Below are 23758 nucleotides of genomic sequence, written 5' to 3' on the forward strand. Positions count from 1 at the left end.
CTGCAGCCCTGTGTTTCCCCCCTGCTGGCGCTAAACGTAGCAGCCAAGCAACAACACAGGCACCCTTCCACTATAGTGCAAGGGTGTCTGCATCGAGGGGAAGATTGTTTATGTGCAGGAAGGTCTCCCTTCCTGCACATAAACAATCTTTAAATACCGTTTTGTAACTTTTATGTGTGCTGCTTAATGCAGCGCACAGAGAAGTTGCAAACTTAATTTTTTTGATTGTGTAGGTGCAGGAAGGGTCACCCTCCTGCACATAAACAATCAAGTATAATTTACTATTTCTATGTGTGCTGCACAAAGTGGCACACATGGAAACAGCAAAAACGAGGAGAAATAAAGCATTTCCCCTTGTTTCGCCTATTTAAGACCAGGTTTTCCCTGGTCTTAATTTTGGCGTTGCCTCCTATTTGAGCCCCCCTTGCAGCGTCAAAATCAATGGGTGTTGCAGTGGAATGCCCACTGCAACACCCATTGCCCTCCACTTTTATGCAAGGCAGCGTTAATAATAATAATAATATCTGCATTTAGAGAGCGCGACAGGTACCTCAAACAGACCTGTCCCAGCGCTATAGCGGGCAAGCAGGAGAGATGGGTTTCCAGGAGTCTAACTTTGGCTAAATAACCAAGACTTCAAAGTCTTTCTGAACTCCATTTTAGATTGAATCAAGTGCATGTTGGCAGTTAGGGAGTTCCACAATCTAGCCGTCACCACCGTGAACGATCTGCCACCAATGCGTGACTATGCATTTCGAGGTTCGTAGAGCATGTGCAGAAAATTAGATCTCAATGTTTATTTTTGTTGATAGAGGCATAGCCTATGCTTAAGGTAACTAGGACTACTACCTCACAGTGCCCGAAAGGCCATGGTCAGGGCCTTGAATTCTATCCTTTTCGCTACCGGTCGTCAATGGAGCTGTCTTATATGCGTAGAGATATGGTGCCGATACGGTACTCGTCTAATTAATCTCACAGCCGCATTTTGTACCATCTGCAATCTCCTAATCACATACGAGGGTAGTCCCAGGTATAAGCAATTTGCATAATCCAGCCGAGATCTCACTGTGGTATGGACTATGCCAAGCGCGACCCTTGGAGAGTGCGCACTTAGGACCCGGCCCCCCTTACCCGCGACACACCCCCCTTAGCCCGGCCAGCCGCCTAATTGGCTGCTGGCCGGATGTAGTACTTCCGGGGCACCACGACGTGGGCCCAACGCAGACAACATACAGGGGGGGAGGTAGAGCCAGGGTGGGGGCTATTTAGGCCCCATACTCACCTCCACTCCTCCTCTGTTCCTGCATTCCTGCTCCTGCCCTGGACCTCCTGGAAGACTGTAGTGATCTGATCTGACTGCCGCGTTCGGACTGCTGGGATCCTGCGTCGGTGTTCACAGCGTTTTTTCCTCGTGGGGTTGAGTCGGTCGGCTGGCGTCGTGTTACTGCACTTGAAACGTCTCGGGCGTCGCAGATTGCTCAGGTGAGGTGTCTGGGGCGGTGGGGAGCGCTGTGAGGCTTTCGGGGCTCGGCAAGCGGCCGGTGGGGCCTCAATCCGTGAGCCGTGTTCTCTGCTGGTCCCCGGTAGCGGCTCGGCGCGCTCCTAGTGCTAGCGGTGAGGAGCATTGCGGAACAGCTTTCCCCCCGTTAGTAAAAAAGCCCAGGGGAAACAAGAAAAGGGGGAGGGGGAGGGATTTGGATGGACCAGCACCAATCACCCCAATGCCTGTGGGGCGGCTGGTACTGCCACCTCCCATACCTCCTGCACCAGAACCAGCGCTTCCTGTGCCCCTTCCGCCTGCTGCGCCAGTGCCTATCGGTGCCTTGCCAATCTTAATCTCAGTACCTGGGCCCAATTCTGCACCTCAGATTCCACACGGAGCACCCCCATGCCCGGTCGGTGGGGTACCAGGGGAGGGGGGGGGACGACGTAGGCCTTGTATTGGCCGAAATTAGAGGGGTTTTGAAGGCCTTGATGCCGGCACCCATTCTTCCAATGCCCGTAGTCTCTGAAGTAGTACCGGTGCTGGCACCAATACCGGTGGTAGCACCAATATTGGTAGCAGCACCAATACCGGTAGTAGCACCAATACCACAGGGGGGAGCACCAGGAGAAGGGGTTCCCAACCCAGCTGTGGAGGGGGGGCAGACAGCCACCGCTAGTATTTTGGCTACAGTAGCAACCCTTTTGGAGCAGCTTTGGGCTTCCGCAGTGGGGAACCCGCTTGGTAGCGCATTACTGGCTCCATGGACTTCACCGGCAGGGACAGGCGGGGTCCTTGGCGAATTGAGCAAACAAGTGGCCCTGTTGGGCAAAGCACAGGAAAAGGGTGGGAACACACCTCTGCAAGCAGTGAGTCAAGCGGCCCCCACGCACAACCCGTGACAGCAGGGTCCACTTCAGGTAAGGCAGTGGAGTGCTCAGGCAAAGACATAGAAAAATACTGTAAAATAATTGGTGGTCAGGAGTCTGTGTTGTCAAAGCGGGGTAGGCTAGCAGCGCACGTCGCGCTAGACACAAGAGAGAAGATCTGGAAGGGAAAATTTGTGGACATATTCTCCTTAATTAGGCCAAAGAGGAGAGAAGAGGAGTCTAGGGAAAAGGACCGGAAAGAAGGTTCCTTCAGGGAGAGGAAACCAAGGGTGGAAGAATCAATCACTAATTGGTTGTTTGGTTTCAATGTCTTTTCAATAGTGATGTTAGAGAAGAAGCCAGAATTAGCAATACCCTTGATGTGTTATTCCAACAAAATTTTAAAGGCACAGGCTATGTATGGGGGAGCAGCTTGGTTGGATTATGATAGAGATTTTAGGTGGGCCAAAGTGGAGGACCCTGACATGGGTTGGGATCAAACAGAAGTAAATGTATGGTTGGAGGGCGTTAACAATAAGACTCCCATGAGGCAGCCCTTTCGTACTTCCCAAGGGGGCACAGGTGAAAAGAAAGGGACATGTTGGGCCTTTAATCGTAAAACATGTACTTGGGCTCCAGGGACATGCAAGTTCAAGCACGCATGTGCTTACTGCGGCCACCCCTCCCATCCTGAGTTTAAGTGCCTCAAAAAGTCCAAAGAAAAAGGGAGGGAATCCAAGCCACCACCTACACAATAAATTATCTACGCCGGTAGATTTAGGGAAGCTGATTTTCTGGCTAAATCAGTACCCTGACAGGAAAGCAGCCAGGACATTATACAATGGGTTTTCTTCAGGCTTCTGCATCCCAGCGCATGGGGTGCCCCCAGTAGACTATTGCAAGAACTTGTTGTCAGCGCGCATGCATCAGGAAGTAGTGTCACTGAAGGTGGAAAAAGAAAGGGCACTGGGGCGGGTGGTTGGCCCGTTCTGGACCCCTCCATTGGCAGGATTTGTGTGTTCACCTCTGGGTGTGGTGCCCAAAAAAGAGCCAGGCCACTTCAGAATGATTCATAACTTATCTGCGCCAAGGGGAGCATCAGTGAACGACGCCATAGACCCGTCCCTGTGCTCTGTGACCTACTCTTCCTTTGATGCGGCTCTTCAGAGGCTGCGTGACTTAGGGCCAAATGCTTTCTTAGCAAAAAACGATATTGAGTCAGCCTTTCGGCTCTTGCCAGTGCACCCTGACGATTACCATCTCCTGGTTTTCAAACTGCATTTCCAGTATTACTATGACAGGTGCCTGCCAATGGGTTACACAGTGTCATGCAAATATTTTGAGATGTTCAGCACTATGCTGCAGTGGTTGTTTGTCTTCAGAACAGGGCACAGCGATATAGTGCACTACCTGGATGATTTTATGGTCATGGGCCCTCCCGCTTCAGGGAGGTGCGGGCAGGCATTAAGAAATCTGGTGGCAATGTTGGAAGAGCTAGGAGGGCCACTGGCCTCCGGTAAGACGGTGGGCCCAGCTACCAACATGTCCTTCTTGGGCATTGAGATTGATACAGTAGCAGGAGAATGCAGGTTGCCACTAGACAAAGTACAGGCCTTCTCACAGGCAATAGATGCTGCCCTAGCAGGACCCAAAGTCACGCTGCATCAGCTTCAGGTACTAGTGGGCCAGTTAAATTTCGCATTAAGGATCATCCCGATGGGGCACCCTTTCTCGAGATCAATTGCCCGGGCGATGGCGGGACTCACTCAGAAACACCACCACGTTCGGCTACAGGCGGACGTGAGGGAAGACCTAAGGGTTTAGCGTAGTTTTTTGAGGGATTTCAATGGGAAGGTAATCTGGCCTGAGCCAGTGGTTTCCAATTCAGACTTGGGCTTGCTCACTGATTCAGCAGGTAGCATTGGTTTTGGGGCAGTATTGGGGCCCCAGTGGTGTAGAGGCGACTGGCGGGCCACATGGCATGAGAGCGGCCTGACTAGGAACATAGCCTTCTAGGAACTATTCCCGATCATAGTGGCAGTGGAAATCTGGGCCTCATTCTTTAAGAACAAGACAGTAATCTTTTGGTCGGAGAATATGGCTGTGGTGGAAGCTATCAATAGGCAAGGAGCTACTTGTAAGCACGTCTTGCGGTTGTTGAAACATTTGGTCTTGGCTTGTTTAAAGCTTAATCTATTGTTCAAGGCAGCTCATATCCCAGGTGTGAAAAATCAGGCTGCTGATTCTTTGTCTCGCTCCAAGTTGCAGGAGTTCAGAAAGTACCACCCTCAGGCAGACGAGCAGATGACGGTGTTCCCGACATCTCTGTGGAAGATTGGAGTCCTGGACTAGCAGGGCTGGTGGGAACATCGTTGAGTGAACGCACTAGAAGGACTTACCAGCAGCAGTTCAAAGCATACAGGATGTTTGCTAGGCCTACGAGCCGGTCCCCCCTTTTTTCCACAGAGGCGCTTTGCGAATATTTAGTAGCATTGAAGGAGCAGGGTAGACCAGCATCTTACGCCAGGGCGCACGTGACTGCGATAAGTTTCTTTGCAAAATTGGCAGGTCAGCAGGACCCCAGGGCAACTTTTGTGGTGAGGAGGGCTCTGTCAGGCTGGGCTAGGCTGGAGGGGGTGAAAAAAGACAAGAGAAGACCACTGGAGGTAAAGACGCTAAGGGACATTTTAGGGGTACTACAGTCGGTATGCGTTTCCCATTATGAGTGTACTCTATTCAGGGCAGCCTTCTCCTTAGCTTTTTATGGGGCATTCCGACAGGGAGAATTGGTAGGGGCCTCTAAACGGGATCACGCAGGGGGTCTCCAGCGGCAGGACACGAAAATAGAGCCCAGGGGCTTGGAGGTAGCACTAAGGAAATCCAAGACTGATCCACTGGGGAAAGGGTCCATAATTCACTTGTCTCCGGCACCAGGGGATGAGGTTTGCCCTGTAGCCAGAATGGAGGCATATCTGGCAGTACGTCCCACTTGGGGGGGGTCAGGCCCTGTTCATACATGATCAGGGCGACTGTCTATCACAATACCAGTTCAGGTCCGTGTTTCGACGGGCCCTGGACTGCCTGGGTCTTGATCATACAGGATACTCGTCACACTCATTTAGGATAGGAGCGGCAACGCTGGCGGCAGGCACCGGTTTACCGGCTGAGACGGTCCAAAAAGTGGGGCGCTGGTCATCATCCTGCTTTAAGCGCTATGTGAGACAATGAACAATTTATGGATATGACCACACTGATTTTCTATTTCTTCTCCCTTGCTATTAGTATGTCCTCAAAAGTGATTTGGGTGTTGGGACACTCGTTCGTGTGGCGCGCCACAGTTCGGCTACGGTAGAAGCGAGTGTCGAAACCACCGGGTTTAAAAGGAACGTCGCGCCTACGGCGATGCGCCGGCGGTCTGCGGATCCGGCAGTTGTGGCAACTGGTTGAGGAGACGCGGGAACACGAGGGACATCCGTCCCCGGATTTAATTATCCTGCACTTGGGCGGAAACAACATGGTGAAATTGGGTCGCATGGCAGTAAGGGAGGAATTACTGACCGAATTCGCCTGGCTTGGGAGAACATTCCCTCGGGCCCGGATCGCAAGGTACTGCATGATCCCTCGCCGGACTTGGGCAATGGGGGTCAGATCCCAGGCCTTGAACGTATCAGTGAGACGTCTTAACGGGGAGTTGGCCAAGCTGTGCTCAGGTCCGGGCCGCCTGTGCCATATCCCCCACAGATTAATCGCTGGTGACCTGATGTTTCATCAAGATGGAGTTCACTTGTTGGACATTGGCACAGACATGTGGATTAAAGGGATCTGTACGTTCGTGCAAAATCTGTTTTTTGGTGGGGAGGGTGAAGGACCTGTGGGCCCTGGTCACCCTAGTGGCGGAAAAGAGGACACAGAACAGTGATTTTCAGGGTAACGGGAGGCCCGCTGGCATAATCCCGAGGCCAGCACGGAGGGGAGAGATGGTAAGCTCTCCGCAAGGAGAATGGGGACACCAGCTGGAGAGGCAAGGGCGACAGGTCACACGAGCCTCCTTGGCAGCCTGGTGGTGAGGGGTGGGCCCCCTGGGAAAAGACGGACAAGGACCGAGGGCTGGGGGGCTCACCGCTCAACGACGCAGGTGGGTTGCGCCTTGCGTGGTTCTCAATTTAGGGGATGCGAGCCAGGAGGGCCCTTAGTGCTGGAGGATTTAGGTATCATAAGCAGGGATTATGAATTCTGAACGCTTGTAAATATTAAAAGTGTGGTTAAGTGAATTTGTAATCTTGAAAGATAATAATGTTTTGCTTGTCATGTTTATGAATGTTTTGTTTGATTAAACATGGCCATTTTTACCCACACCTTTTAACTGATTAATGGTTGTGGGTTTACTACTGGTTGGAGCGGGGTTCCCTGGGGGGTCTGGGCCCTATGCCAAGCGCGACCCTTGGAGAGTGCGCACTTAGGACCCGGCCCCCCGTACCCACGACACCCCCCCCTTAGCCCGGCCAGCCGCCTAATTGGCTGATGGCCGGAGTTAGTACTTCCGGGGCACCACGACGTGGGCCCAACGCAGACAACATGCAGGGGGGAGGTGGAGCCAGGGTGGGGGCTATTTAGGCCCCGTACTCACCTCCACTCCTCCTCTGTTCCTGCATTCCTGCTCCTGCCCTGGACCTCCTGGAAGACTGTAGCGATCTCCCACCCACCCGTCCCTAAGATATATGGTTTGGAGATAGGTTAGGAAGGAGGGTCTTTTGCGGAAAAGAGGCCACAGAACAGTGATTTTCAGGGTAACGGGAGGCCCGCTGGCATACTCCCGAGGCCAGCACTGAGGGGAGAGACGGTAAGCTCCCCGCAAGGAGAATGGGGACACCAGCTGGAGAGGCAAGGGCGACAGGTCACACAAGCCTCCTTGGCAGCCTGGTGGTGAGGGGTGGGCCCCCTGGGAGAAGACAGACAAGGACCGAGGGCTGGGGGGCTCACCGCTCAAGGACGCAGGTGGGTTGCGCCTTGCGTGGTTCTCAGTTTAGGGGATGCGAGCCAGGAGGCCCCTTAGTGCTGGAGGATTTAGGTATCATAAGCAGGGATTATGAATTCTGAACGCTTGTAAATATTAAAAGTGTGATTAAGTGAATTTGTAATCTTGAAAGATAATAATGTTTTGCTTGTCATGTTTATGAATGTTTTGTTTGATTAAACATGGCCATTTTTACCCACACCTTTTGACTGATTAATGGTTGTGGGTTCACTACTGGTTGGAGCGGGGTTCCCTGGGGGTCTGGGCCCTATGATTCTACAACAGTCCTCCGGTAGTAGATGTAGAAATTTCCTCAAGCTTCTCAGCTTACCAAAGCATGAGGCTGCTATTTGAGGTACTTGGGCTGTAAACGGAAGATCTGTTTCCCATTTTACTCCCAGATTTTTTGCCGTAGTTGCAGGGCTAGGTGGCAGGCCCATTTCTGCTGGCCACCAAAGTCCGGCGAACGGAGGAGATACCTTGGCAAAGAACAGGACCTCTATCTTCTCAGCATTGAGCTTTAATTTGTTATTATTCATCTAACAGAGAGGTTCTTCAGGCATCGCTTAGATCTAATGAAAGAGTCCACCAAGTGATCCTTGAAGGAGAATACCAACTGGGTGTCATCCGCATATGATATTGCCTTTACTTCCCAGTTGGCAATAAGCGAAAAAAGGGGGGGCAGATATATATTAAAAAGTAACTAACTCAAGGCCAAGCCCTGCGGTACCCTGCACCACAGTGGTTCAGCTTTCGACTGAAAGGGTTGAAGAGTGACCCTTTGCGTGCGGTCGTTGAGATAGGACTGTAGCCAGGAGAGAGCCACCCCTCCCCCCACCAGTCCAATCAATTTAAGTCTGTCTAATAAGATTTGGTGATCCACCGTGTCGAATGCCGTGGACAGGTCAAAGAGCACCAGCATCGCTTAGGCTCCCGTGTCCACAGTCATTCTTACTGACTCCGCCACCTCAAACAGTGCCTTCTCTGTACTGAAACTGGACCGAAAACCAGACTGCGTATCATGCAAAATGTTGTGCCCATCAATGAAGTTGGCCAGTTGGAGCTGAACCATCTTTTCCAACATCTTCACCGGTGCTGGTAGTAGTGAGATCGGGCGGTAGTTGTAGATCTCTCCCAGGTCCACATAAGGCTTGTTCGTAAGAGGCAATAGCATAGCATGCTCCCATGCATCAGGAAAGATGTCCATAAGTGAGGTGTTCCATATATTATTCAGGGTGGGATTAATCAGGTGAGCCAATGTCCACAGTTTTGGAGGGGCACGGATTCTCTGGAGACCCTGATTTACATTTCAGGATCTCCGCTAGGGATTCCTGCTGGGAGACGGGAAGGAATTCTGAAAAAGTGTCCTCAATGTTGCGGATTCCCAAGGCTCCCGGTTTAGCTGTTTCCATCTCTGTCGTGAAGGTGTCATAGACCTTCTGTATTTTATTCTCAAAGAAGTCTGATAGCTTCGAACACAATGAAGGGTGTGGTTGTATCTTTCTCTCAAGTGCCACAGGCTTGGTAAAGGAGCTGACTAGCCTGAAGATTTCTTTGCTCTAGTTCTCAGGGCTAATAATACGCTTCACAAAGTAGTCCCTCTTGCCACCCTCGTCAATTTGTGGAGCTCTTTTAGAGCTTCCCTATATGCCAGTTTGGCATATAAGGTCCTCAGAGAACCATGGGGCCGATGGGGAATTTCTCAAAATTCTAATTAATCTGGCCAGGGGTACTTTGTGCAAGGTGGCCGAGATCCACCTGTTTAATGCAGGCGTGTCTACATTAGGGTCATCAGTTAAAATTGTAGTTGACTCTCCAACAGCAGTAGACTCAGGGACTCTGACGTTAGCTTTTTCCAATTTCTTTTTGGCATATTACAGATTTCTTCACCTGGATGTGATATTTCCATACTGAACTCGAAAAGGACCAGGCAGTGGTCAGTCCAGACCAATTGTTGCGGGGTCTCGGTTACCAAGGACGAAATGTTCGAAAACACTAAATGTGGCATGCATAGTGAGTAGGGGATTTTACATGCTGAGTGAGAGTAGCTCCATTTAGTGACTTGGTTAGCTGAGAAGCATGAATACAGCCGGGACCATTGATATGTAGGTTAAAATCTTCTAGGGTCGTATAATTGGCTTATTGCAATGACTTCTGAGCAATGAAGTTGAATAGATCTGGGATTGGACTGAGAGGGCAATCTGGTGGTCGGTAAATTAATAGTCCCACAAAGGAGGCCATGGTTCCGGTCTCTATACAGAAATTCAGACCTTCTATCATTCCTATGTTTCGCAGCTCTATAGTGGAGATCTCCCAAGAATCCCTCACAATGATGGCTACACCACCCCCTCTTTTCTCACCTTTCCCGTTTTCTCAGCAAATTATAAAACCCAGGGGAATGGCCAAAGCAGGCCTGGATACCTGCTTTAACCATGTTTCAGTCAGGAACATTACATCCCATTCATTGTTAGACAGTGATAGCCAGATATCGTCTGCATGTTTGGGCAGTGACCTGCAATTGATCAGACAGGCTCTTATCCTGTCTTATGACTTCTTTTGCACAGAGGCCGGGAAGCTCACTCCCTTGTTTCCGGGAAACACCTCCATAATCCCCGAAAACAAAATTACATCCTTTTTAGTAGTGTGGGAGTATAGCACTCACAAGATTAATATCATGGCCAGCATGGCATAGATTCCTCCTTAAAGCCAGGAGGGAGTTTGGAGGCCACGAAATGCTTTTATCGCTAGTGAAAGAAGCAGCATGGCTGGCGCTGGTTGCGGTCCGGAAGCGGACGGCGGAGACAGGCTTGCCTTTGGCGCGTCTTCGGCGCATTCGTGCACACATGGCGTTTTTGTAGTGTGTACCAGCTCGATCTGGAAATGAGGGAGCCTGAGGGAGGAGTCACGTCCCCCCACTCAAACGGCAGGAAGTGCCGCGGCGGACCAGGGACCGGCAGAGCAAGTGAAAGTGCAAAGTGCGGAGAAACAAGGTAGCTTGTTAAACTTTGTGTAAAAACGATATTAAAACTACGTTAAGTGGCTAATGCTGCCTTGTAAATAAGGCAAAGGCCCTATCGCCACTGCAAGCCAATAGGGGCTTGTAAATATGCCCCATGGGGGTTTATTTACAAGAAAATAGCGCAGCACAGTGTTTCAAGCTATTTTTCTGCACCAAGCTGTGTCATTTTTGAAGTGCAGAAATGCACCATATTTACAACAAAATTGCGCATTCCTGTACTCATCAATGAGCTGGCGCAAAAAAAAGCCATCTAGCACCAGCACAGGCACTCTTGCACCATGGCGCAAGGGTGCCTGCTTTGCAGGGATGATTGTTGTTGTGTAAGAAGTGACGCCTTCCTGCAGAAAAACAATCATCATTGGCGTTTTGCACTTTCTGTGTGTGCTGCATAATGCAGCGCACATAGAAGGAGCTAATAAAAACGAGGCTGCCTCTGATTTACAGATCTGTTTAAATTTGAAGCAGTGTCAAAAAGTAATTGGTGTTGCATGGGAACGCCCACAGCAACACCCGTTGCACGCCCCTTTGCTACAGAAAACTGCATCAAAGAAGACCATATTTACAAAGCAGGGTTAAGCCACGCAAAACATCTTGCAAAACTTCATTCCCCTCCAGAGGCATTCTAGACATGCAAGCAGCATGAACCTTTTCTCTACCGGGTTCATATTCCACTATACTCATCATCTAAGGTCAACATATTTATCCATAATTTGTGGCCAGTGCATACAATAAATTTCCCCCCAGATAAACATCCTGAAATGTTTGTGTGCCCAAGCACATGAAGGCATCTCTTTCTCGATGACCCAATAAATACTTTCCGAACCTCTCAAAGTTCTGGATGCATACACTACCACCCATTGCTTACACACGTTGCTGCATGAATACAGCTCCCATATCACAATCACTATCATACACATTAACTATACACTGTTTCCCAGTTACTAAAGGTTGTAAACGTAACCTTCACAATCTCCTTCTAAAGGCATACATATGAATCTTTATATTGTTTTCCCCATTAAAACGTAGCATATCTCTTTAAAACAATTCTTAGCGGCTCAAACTTAGTGACATACGTGTCCACAAATTTAGCGTAAAATTCTGTGAGACCAAGGAAAGGAAGCAATTGTTTCTTAGATTTAGGTACTGGTACTTCTATTATGGACTTTACCCGAGTTTTGTTCATTTGATTCCACTCCTTCCAATTCTGTGACCAATAGTCAACATTCTATCTGTTGAATTTGCACTCTGAAATCTTTAGAGTCAACCCATGCTGTTCTAATGCCTGTAAAACTCCTTTAAGATTGGTATTATGTTACTCCTGATTTGACACAAAAACTGGAATATTGTCTGGGAAATCCACAGCCCTAGGTAACCCCCTCCAAAGTCTTGTTTATCAATTGCTGGAACATTGAAACTGGTATGAAGGGTATGTTATCTCAGTGACACATGGTCTATAGGGTGTGCTTTAGATATGCATGTTGGGTATGGTTTCCTTAATGTGCACAGTGTGGAGCGGTAATAGTTTATTAATATAGGGTGTCATTCTGAAGCTTTTAGTTGGCAAATTAAATGAAGAACATTTTGTGAGATATACTATTATAACGATCTATGATTAAAAGAAATTGTTTAGGCTAACAGATTATTTGTCTTTAATCCTTGTCGATGATACAAATCCTGAACCCCACAGTGAAGTTATGCAGTTTATTATATGCTGGTGTTGAAGAAGGTGGCTATAAAGGAACAATGGCCACCGAAACGTGCATTGACCACCCCTGTTTGGGTTCATTGCTGTAAGGGTAAGGTATAATAGACGTTTGAGTAAATTGACTTTTATAAAGAAATAACGGAATATTCAAAAAACAACTAACTATATTTAAATATTAAAATGTACAGTGTATCTCAGAACCAATTTATGTTAATACATTGTCATGATGTTTTTGTATGAAATTAAATTGAATAATTATATAAATTCGTAGAGTGATATGAGTCATAGATTGTATAGATGTTTCACTAAACAGAAGAAATAGAGGTTGAAAGTAAGGCTTTATGTTTGTTGCTGATCCCTCCAAAGTCTCCTTCATCAATTGTTGGAACACTTAAGCCATACTGGCCAAATTAAACAGCATACTGAGAAATTGAAACACACCTTCAAGAGTTATGAAAACGGTCAAGTACTTTGACTCATCAGCTCAAAAGGCCTGATGATGGAATGCACTGGCAGGTCCAAAGAATGAAAAAAACTTTTTAAATGTGATCAAGGCTGTCATTGCTGAAACGCGTCTTGTTCGTGCACACTCTAAATGGTATTTTGGTACACAGCATTTGCCCCGAGTGAGTTCTCTTTTTGACAATTTTGGTACACTGAGGTTGCACATATATATTAGGGGTGGGCAGAACTCGTGTAATTTCAGTCCTCGGAATTCAGTGGAGTTACATAAAAACCCCGCGAGATTCCAGAGGGTTCCGCTAGTGGGCAGAATTCGGCACGTCCCGCTGCTCGCACTGATTTTAAGCACTGGGAGCTTGTGCAGAGCTGTAAAATCAGCGTGAACGACAACACATGACACACCAGAAGGCACTGCTTCTTTCTGCCGCTTGAGTAGATTTTATATATAGTGCGCGCACAGAGCACAGAGCCCCATCCTCAAAGTGTCCAGAGGTATCAGTGGCCATGGCGAACAGATGGAGTTTGGAGGTATCCAAAACCTCGGGACTGCCGCAAGCCAGAGAGGATTGGTAACCTGCTGTAATTCAGGCCTTGACTTCAAGGTGAGGCATGGGTTACTGAAGCTGCGCCTCCAGGTGTGATCTGCTTGGACGAAGGGGTGGAAGAAGCCCGACATATTTTAAAATAAATTGACTTCCAGGCAAAACCGACATAAACAATTAATATTAACCCACAAGGACTGATTGGAACAGCCCACGCTCATCAGAAATCGAATTGAGTAAATTCAGGATTTAGCACTACAATCCTGAGGAATGCTGGGAGTTGCAGTCTTTGTGAATGGCCACAAATCTTTCTCCAGTGAAAACTTGGCTAGTTGCTTCCTCCAATGACAGAGAGGCAGCATACAATAGAAAGAACGGTGTAGACAAACCTGGAAGCCATGCATCTGATGAAGGCACGCTCGCTGAAATGCATTATTCACCTTTTAAAATAAAAAGGAACTTCTGCAGCCCCACTGTGTGCTCTGGTTTCTGGAAGAGGAACAAATTGTGGTGGCATATATATTTATATATACACTAAATATACACACACATACATAGATATATATTCGTTCACTGAAAATATATATATTATATACGCACACATACACATATATACACACATATATATATATATACATGGGCAAATTGAACTTTTACTTACCAAGGGATCGGCTGATTGCGACCCGCCGCCCGTTTTCCAGGTAACTGAAAAGCTGCTGCAGTGTTGCGGTCCAAGACTTCTTGGAGAGACGCTGGCATTGTCCTTACGTCTCCAGCCTTGGTTCTTGGTGTTTGGGTTTGCTGGAAGTAGGTGACCCAAGGACGTTTGTTGCCAGTAATTGTGCTGATTCTACCTCCTGCTACACGGTATTCACCATCAAGCTGTAATGTGGGGCATGCTGTCCGGACACTGGGCTACTGTTACGTTCTGCAGACTACCGTGGCGCAGGTGAGCCCTCCACCACAAGGCAGGGAGGAGCCTACTTAAGAAACCTAACAGGTGACTCAGCATCAAACTGTGGCATTTGAAAAAGGCGCACAGCCGAAACCGGTCATGCCGTCGAGTTTTCTGAATAAAAGTCCCTTTCAACCCCATTTGTGTCCTCTGCTCTGCTCTTTTGGAGGAGATTTTTGGTGATACACAGCATGCAGCTCGTGGTGCTTTACAGAGGACCCTTCCATTTTGAGGTAGCAATTACATGGGCAAATGGAACTTTTACTTACCGAGGGATCGGATGATTGCGACCCGCCACCCGTTTTCCAGGTAACCGAGACGCTGCTGCAGTGTTGCGGTCCAAGACTTCTTGGAGAGTCGCTGGCATTGTCCTTACGTCTCCAGCTTTGGTTCTTGGTGTTTGGGTTTGCTGGAAGTAGGGGACCCAAGGATGTTTGTTGCCAGTAATTGTGCTGATTCTACCTCCTGCTACACGGTATTCACCATCAAGCTGCACTGTGGGGCATGCAGTCCGGACATTGGGCTGCTGCTACGTTCTGCAGACTACTGTGGCACAGGTGAGCCCTACACCACAAGGCAGGGAGGAGCCTGCTTAAGAAACCTAACAGGTGACTCAGCATCGAACTGTGGCATTTGAAAAAGACACACAGCCGAAACCGGTCATGCCATCCAGTTTTCTTAATAAACGTCCATTTCAACCCCGTTTGTGTCCTCTGTTCTGCTCTTTTGGAGGAGATTTTTGGTGATACACAGCATGCAGCTCGTGGTGCTTTACAGAGGAACCTTCCATTTTGAGGTCGCAATTACATGGGCAAATGGAACTTTTACTTACCGAGGGATCGGATGATTGCGACCCGCCGCCCATTTTCCAGGTAACCGAGACGCTGCTCCTGTGTTGCGGTCCAAGACTTTTTGAAGAGTTGCTGGCATTGTCCTTACGTCTCCAGCCTTGGTTCTTGGTGTTTGGGATGGCTGGAAGTAGGGGACCCAAGGATGTTTGTTGCCGGTAATTGTGCTGATTCTACCTCCTGCTACACGGTATTCACCATCAAGCTGCATTGTGGGGCATGCAGTCCGGACATTGGGCTGCTATTACCTTCTGCAGACTACCGTGGCGCAGGTGAGCCCTCCACCACAAGGCAGGGAGGAGCCTACTTAAGAAACCTAACAGGTGACTCAGCATCGAACTGTGGCATTCGAAAAAGGCGCACAGGCGAAACTGGTCATGCCGTCCAGTTTTCTGAATAAACGTCCATTTCAACCCCATTTGTGTCCTCTGTTCTGCTCTTTTGGAGGAGATTTTTGGAGATACACAGCATGCAGCTCATGGTGTTTTACAGAGGACCCTTCCGTTTTGAGGTCACAATTACATGGGCAAATGGAACTTTTACTTACCGAGGGATCGGTTGATTGCGACCAGCCGCCCGTTTTCCAGGTAAGCGAGACGCTACTGCAGTGTTGCGGTCCAAGACTTCTTGGAGAGTCGCTGGCATTGTGCTTACGTCTCCAGCCTTGGTTCTTGGTGTTTGGGCTGGCTGGAAGTAGGGGACCCAAGGACGTTTTTTGCCAGTAATGGTGCTGATTCTACCTCCTGCTACACAGTATTCACCATCAAGCTGCATTGTGGGGCATGCAGTCCGGACATTGGGTTGCTGTTACGTTCTGCAGACTACAGTGGTGCAGGTGAGCCCTCCACCACAAGGCAGGGAGGAGCCTACTTAAGAAACCTAATAGGTGACTCAGCATTGAACTGCGGCATTTGAAAAAGGCGCACAGCCGAAACCAGTCATGCCGTCCAGTTTTCTGAATAAACGTCCATTTCAACCCCGTTTGTGTCCTCTGTTCTGCTCTTTTGGAGGAGATTTTTGGTGGTATATATACATATATATGTGTGTGTGTGTGTGTGTGAGTGGCTGTATGGGTGAATATATGGGTGTGTGAGTAGATGTGAGTAGATATATATATATATATATATATATATATATATATATATATATATATATATATATATATATATATATATATTCGTTCACTGAAAAACAAATGTTACATGGATGTTATAGTTTGGAAGAAGATTTACAAAAGCCTTGTATATTCACTGGAAAAAAAAGTTACAGAGACATTATAGTTAGGCTCAGATATCACTCATAGAAAACCAGTGAAATTCAGCAGTTATAGTTACTTGAGCTAACACTGATAACATCTCAAATGACATCACTGATAACATCATCCACAGAACCACTCACCCATCCACTCACATACCCACACAACCACTCATACATCTCCTCACACACCCATACAACTGCTCACACACCTACTCACTCATCCATGCAGCCACTCACACACCCACTCACTTACCCATATATCTACTCACACACCCACTTATTCACCCATACAGCCACTCACACAGTCACTCAGTCACTCACTCACCCACACAGCCTTTCAACAGAGCCACTCTCTCATCCATACAACCACTCATATACCCACTCAACACCTATACAAGCACTCACACATCTTCTCCCTTACTTATATTGCCACTCACACAGACACTCACTCTCTAATACAGCCGCTCACATACCCACTCAGTTAACCAAACACCCACTCAAACACTCACTCAGTCACCCATGCAGCCACTTACACACACAGCCACTCACTCATGCAGCCACTCACACTACCACTTAGTCACCAATATAGCCATTCACATATCCACTCAGTTAAACAAACACCCACTCAGTCACTCAGTTAACTAAACACCCACTCAGTCACTCAGTCACCCATACATACAGCCACTTACACACACAGCAACTCATTCATAAAGTCACTCACACGGCCACTTAGTCACCAATACAGCCACTCCCATATCCACTCACCCATCCATACAGCCAATCACACAGTCACTCACTCACTGACTGATACAGCCACTCATACATCCACTCACTCCCTAATACAGGTACTCACACAGCCACTCACTCACCCGTATAGCTACTCGCACACCCAGTAATTTATCTATAAGCCTCTCACACACCCACTCGCACACCTATACAGCCACACATGGATGCCCACAGTCACACAACTATTCACATAACATGTATTAGAAATGATATCACTCATTTGTAGTACACAAACTATACTATTTTAACTTTCGTAGCACCTTAGTATGTATGTTTAACGCTCATAAATGTTTGGAAAACACTCAGAATCACTGCATGATGTCACCATTGATGTCATTTGAGATGTCATACGTGATTTCATCAGTGATGTCATTGACCATGTCATGAGTGATGTAATATGTGAGGTCATAAGCAGTGCATTGCGTGGGTGTAAGTTATAGTTAGCTCAGGTAACTATAACTGCTGAATGTCACTGGTTTTGTACAAGTGAAATGTGAGCCTAACTATAACTTCCCCATAACCTTTGATTTTTCTGTGAATTTCTATGTTTTTTAAATTCGATTGCTTAACTATAATGTCCATGTAACCGTTTGCTTTTTTCGGTGAATTTCTACATTTTAAAAAAAAAATATTTCCTAAATGTAATGTCCCTGTAACCTTTGTTTTTTTCAGTGAATTTATATGATTTTTGTAATGTTATTTCATAACTATAATGTCCCTGTAACCTTTGGCTATGTTTTTTTTACTTGCTAACTGTAACCTGTCACCTTAGACAGTGAGTCTGTGAGTAGCTGTATAGATCAGTGAGTTGGTGTGTGAGTGGCTGTATGTGTCTGTGAGTGGGTGTGTGAATGGCTGTATGAGTCTGTGAGTGGATGTGTGACTAGCTGTATAGGTCTGTGAGTATGTGTGTGAGTGGCTGTATGGGATGGTGAGTACCTGTGTGGGTCTGTGAGTGGGTCTTTGAGTGCCTGTGTGAATCTCTGAGTGGGTATGGAAGTGGGTATGTGAGTCTCTGAGTGGGTCTGTGAGTGGGTGCATGAGTCTCTGAGGGAGTCTGTGAGTGGGTGTGTAAGTCTGAATGGATATGTGAGTGGGCGTGTGAGTGTCTGAGTGGGTCTGTGAGTGGGTGTGTGAGTGGGTGTGTGTGTCTCTGAATGGATATATGAGTAGGTGCATGAGTCTCTGAGTGGGTCTGTGAATGGGTGCATGAGTGGCTGTATAGGTCTGTGAGTGTCTTAATAGGAATGTGAGTGGGTGGGTGTGTGAGTGTGTCTGTGAGTGGGTATATGAGTGCCTGTGTGGGTTTGTGAATGGGTCTGTGAGCTCCTGTGTGAGTCTCTGAGTGGGTCTGTAAGTGGGTGCCTGAGTCTCTGAGTGGGTCTGTGAGTGGGTGTGTGACTAGGTGTATAGGTCTGTGAGTGGATGTGTGACTAGGTGTATGTGTCTGTGAGTATGTGAGTGCGTGGCTGTATGGGATGGTGCCTGGGTGTGTGAGTGGCTGTATAGGTCTGTGAGTGTTTTAGTAGGTATGTGAGTGTGTGTGTGTGTGTCTGTGTGTGAGTGTGTCTGTCAGTGGGTATATGAGTGCCTGTGTGGGCTTGTGAATGGGTTGGTGAGTACCTGTGTGAGTCTCTGAGTGGGTCTGTAAGTGGGTGCATGAGTCTCTAAGTGGGTCTGTGAGTGGGTGTGTGAGTGGGTCTCTGATTGGGTGTGTGAGTGTCTGAATGGATATATGAGTGGGTGCATGAGTGTCTGAGTGGGTGTGCAAGTGTCTGAGTGGGTCTGTGAGTGAGTGTGTGAGTGAGAGTAGGTGCATGAGTGTCTGAGTGAGTGTGTGAGTGACTGCATACGTCTCTGAATGGGTATGTGAATGGATGCATGAGTGTCTAAATGGGTCTGTGAGAGTTTGCATGAGTGTCTGAGTGGGTCTGTGAGTGGGTGTGAGTGTCTGAGTGGGTCTGTGAGTGAGGGCATGAGTGTCTGATTATATAATGATTGGGCCGATGAGTGAGTCTTATGTTTTTTTGTTGATATTCGCAAATTTGTTGCAATGTTACACGGGGGGCCGAGCTGAGCGTCGTGATGCATTTGTGAATATCACATGAGGGGAAAAACAGTTTTTCAACATTTTGAATGCATAGAGTGTCACACAAACACCCCTATATTCCAGCCATGGGGTCAGGTTACCTCTACCCTGACCCCTTATACCACTTTTGTTCTTCCTTTTCAGCTTCATTTTTTGCCAGACCCGTGCTGAAAAATAAATAACTAAATTACTGCATTTCCAGGACCACCAGGTTTAGGGGAGCAACAGAGGAGAAAGTAAAAGGAAAGCAATGGAGGAGGTATTTGAGGTGCATAAGCAGCATACAAGAGAGAGTAAGTACAAACAAACATGCACTTTCATGGAGTGCTTAACAAAAAAGAAACACATAGTTCCCTAAATGTGAACGGTGGAAGCATATAAGTCAGCCAATGAAAATAATAGGAAAAAAGGCTATACTACAGGGGAGGGACAAACACAGGACAGGAAAGGAAAGTAATTGAATTAAGAGTAAGGGAATGTGAGTGACAGTAAAGCCAATCTATGGTAAACAGTGGGTGAGCTCTAAGCCCACTATAAGTTTTTGGTATGGCCCACAATGTGCTTTCACCTACAGACAGCTAAAAGCTGTCTAAGAGGCAAGACCTAAAAAGAATAAAGAAAGGAAAGTAAAGAAAAGAAATCTTGGTAAAGCCAATGTTTTTGATTTTAAACACTGACTAAAACATTTTAAAAACCCGTGGCAGTGAGAAAACAGAATAAACATTAGTTTTGAAATGCAAAATTGCATTTATATAACGCTTCATACCCCTGAAGAGGCATTGAAGACAATACATCCATAAGATAAATTATGTTGTTGTTATCATTTGGTGTACTTTGGGATCAGGCGCGGCCCATTCAGGTAAGAGCGGGGAGGCAAGTTTCCCTCATCGTTGTTTGTCGAATCCCCCCCCACTCCACCCCCGTCCCACCTCTCTTACCTGCACGGGCCACACCTGTTTGAGTTTAAATATAGCCTCCCGACCCAAGCTTGCAATGCAGCACTCCAAAGGAGGTGGAATGATACCAAACAGCCAATATCACGAGGTGAGAGAGAAGTACTGAAATATTCGTTTAGGCAGAGCCTAGGAGCACTCCTTGTATATTTTAAACAATTGGTACCAATCGATATTGCAGACAACTGCGCTGTCAAGCCAGACCTAAAAACCACTGTATATAGAATAGATTCAAAAGGCCTTTCACTATAATGCACTTCCTTTTAGGCAGATGTACATGTTATCAGGAAAATGTAATTGTTCACAATGTATAGACATGTATTTTATTTATTTATGATTTTTTTATTACGTTATGCTGGTGACATAAAAATATATAATTTTGCTACATATAGTACAAGCATGGTTGTCAAAAAAGGAATTGCAACTGGGAGGAGCCAAGATGGCGACCGGGACGGCAGCGTAGACTCCCGGCTCCGTGAACCTCCGCATCCCGCACGGATATCCTGCACGAGATCCTTAACCTGTGCTACGCGGTCGTGTTTCTGAAAGAGAGAGGCACCCGACTGTGTGACTCCGAGGTTTCTGGCTGCGGTATCGCCGGAGAAATGTGCATTTGAACTTTGCGGCCTGTGCGGCCCTGGAGACGGGACCTCGAGTGGACGCCGTGGCCGGGTGGCAGTTCAACAACAGCGGCCTGTTGTGACTGGGTGGAGTCGGTCCACCGGAGCGTTGCCAAACTCGGCCTACATTTCGTCGTGGTCGTCTCTACTGTCATGCGTAGCGGACCGAGTGCATGCCCGGGGGTGCAATTCTCAGACCCTCCGGTGGCTGCCCCTGCCTTTGATGGTGAGCTGCCCGGCCGCCGCCCGTATCCTGCCCTGATCATTGCGGGCCGCCCCCGAATTTTTACGGGAGCTGGTCCGTAGTGGGGACGACTGTTGCCCGTGACCACGCAACGGATAACTTTTCGCCTGCCCCCGGAACCCGGTCACCAGCGACGTGGACATCGAGACGCTTGTCCCAGGGTCCCGGCCCCGGTGAGGGTCGGGCATACTTGGCGGCCATCTTGTTGCAATGAAGCCTACCATCCTGTCCGCTGGGCCGCAGCGGGATTGTGAGAGTGCGACTTTCGGGAGTGTGGCGGCGCGATCGCAGAGAGCTGTGCTGGGGTACGGCGACCTCCTCGAGGCCCTTGGTGCTCTTCACTCCTCCTTGATTCATGGTGTCGGGGTCTTGGGGAGTAAGCTCGACAATGTGGCGTCGGCGTTGGGGCAGTGGCGGCCCGCCTGTCCGCACGTACACAGGGACTACCCACACCGCGCACAGGAGGACACTTTGGCGGCTACCCCTGAGGTTGGTGCACAGCTGGACACTCCGGCCAGTATGCTACAGTGTGTTCGTCCAGCTGAGGACCTGATCTGCCCCGGAGGCACTAGACCTGAGTGGGATGTGGTAGCCTCGTCCCGTACGTGCCCTCCTGCGACCCAGAGACAACTCCAGCAACTATTGTCTGCTTTGGCTGCTTCTGCCTTCCTGGACCTGGAGTGCAGTGCATATCCTTGTGCAGCACTGGGAAGCCTGTTTCTCCACGCTGCGGACTGTGTTGATGCTCAGAGACTTCCACCCCACCTGTGTGCGTCGCTTCTCGGACGTTTTTGGACAATCCTCTACCTTGGAACATCGGATATGGTGCTGGGTCGAGGGGTAGGCATGGGCAGACTCCCAAAGAGTGGTCAGGGATGAGGCTGATCCTTCAGGGGTGGTCATCTAGTGGACGGGCGGGCTCAGGGGTTGCGTGCTCTCCTGGCATAGCTAACAGCATAATAGGTGCATAATGCTCCCCATTTTTCTTTGAGAAGATAGATTTTGTGCCGTTTATTGTTCACTTTGGGGGAAACTTACCGTGCGGGAGGGAGAAGCCGGGGGTATGTTTTGAAGGCCCTCCTCCAGTTTATTAATACTTTCTCTACCCCCCCCGTCTGGTGGGGTTCTTTTCCTACTTCTTTTTCCCTATTCTCCTATATTTCGGGTCTGGTTCCAGGGCGACAGGCACACTGCTGGGGGGGGGGCCGTACTCATCTGCAGAGGTGCAGGGTGGGGGGTTGGGGGAGGGGATTCTTTAGTCTTTTATCTCTTTTTCCATGGCCTCCTTTTTCTTCTCTGATTCTTTTTGTTTTTCTTTTCTGGGATCAGCGTGATACACCTCCTTTGCTATGACTCGTTGCCGCTCCGTGTGTACCGCAATTTCCGGGGCGCTCTCCGGGAGTTCTGGCGTAGGACTGCAGGCGCAACAGCTTATGATATTTTTTCCATCCTGATGTTCTTGTGTTTGCGCCATTGACCTAATGGATTGCTGTAAATCGCTTACGTTTATTACTCTGTAATTGCTGTTTGAAAATTGTTTGGCACCTGATCCTTCTGCCTTGTTTCATTATAAAATGAAAACCTTTTTCTCCTGGTGCCCTACCTACTTTGTTCATGGTAGTAGCATTACGATTCTGCTCCCCGAAGTGCTGCCTGTGTTTACACTTGCCTGTTTTTGCTCTGATTGCTTAGCGGCCGGCCCCGGGGGGTTGTAGGCCCATACTTGTTCTTGATAGAACTGTCAATAAAGGTTTTCAAAAAAAAAAAAAAAGGAATTGCAGGTCAAACGATATTCACACCAGCATTACGACTGCCCAAGGGTTGTCCCAATTGTTGAGTTGGTGGCAGCTCCACCGGTGGTAAAACCCCATTCCCTCAATTTCTAAGGGTCCTCATTACAAAGTCACTTTTAATTTAAAGGGGTCGATAACTGGAATACTAAATTATGAGATTTGTTGAAAGACTGCAGATTTGTGGTATTTTATCCAGAGATTTTGGCTGCTAGAAGCAGCTGAAATCTGTGTGAAAGATTTGGGGAAGTGGGGAATTACCATGAAAACGACCCTTGATTCTTAGATTTCCGCAGCAATTCCCCATTTCTCTAGCGATTTTAAGAGTTCACCTCAAAAGCCTTGTAATTCCACACCAACTGCTAAGATTTGTTAACTTCAGAGGTGCGGAGCTAACACCGCACATCCCGGGCACTGGTAATGAGGCGGAGGAATCAAGTGGCGGGTGTACACACCATACTTTAATTTTTGGCCAATGACATGGTCCCTCCCTTTCAGTGGTGGGGGCGGCGGCCTCCACCCTCCTACCTGCAACCGTTGCGGGAATCGCCAGCACCCCCTCGCTCTTACCTGCGGCCGGAGAGGGAATTGTTCGCAACCCCCCCCCCCGCCTCTTACCTGCAGTCAGTGCGGGAATCGCCAGCAAATCCCCCCCCCCCCCTTACATGCTGCCATGGGCAGCAATCGCAGGGACCACCACAGGTGGGCCATGGCCAAGCTTCGCCACTGCTCCCTTATCTAAAAGAGGGTCTAATGTTCTTAGTGTGTTGTGTTCAACTCAACTATTCATTTAATTCAGACACCCAACACTTCTTCATAACAGAGATTTGCCAATGGCTTCGAACAGGGGCACAAGGATGTCTGTAGTACCCTGTCTGTCCCCATTCCCTGTATGCCTGAGTGGTGTCTGGGATGCTGGGAGTGAATGGTGCAATAGAATGGTGGGTAGCGTGTGGTCCGAGTGGAAGCCAGGATAGAGTTACAGTCCGAGGGAAGATGGGGCCCTGACAGGACCTACCTACGGTGTTCTCTACCTTCAACACATTGGCAAGTTCTTAACCGTGTTTCGCACATCTGCCCCTACCAGTGGCGTCTTTATCGCATGGGCACGCTGGGCAGTTG

Source organism: Triturus cristatus, chromosome 11 (assembly GCF_964204655.1).
Source record: "Triturus cristatus chromosome 11, aTriCri1.1, whole genome shotgun sequence".
Lineage (NCBI taxonomy): Eukaryota > Metazoa > Chordata > Amphibia > Caudata > Salamandridae > Triturus > Triturus cristatus.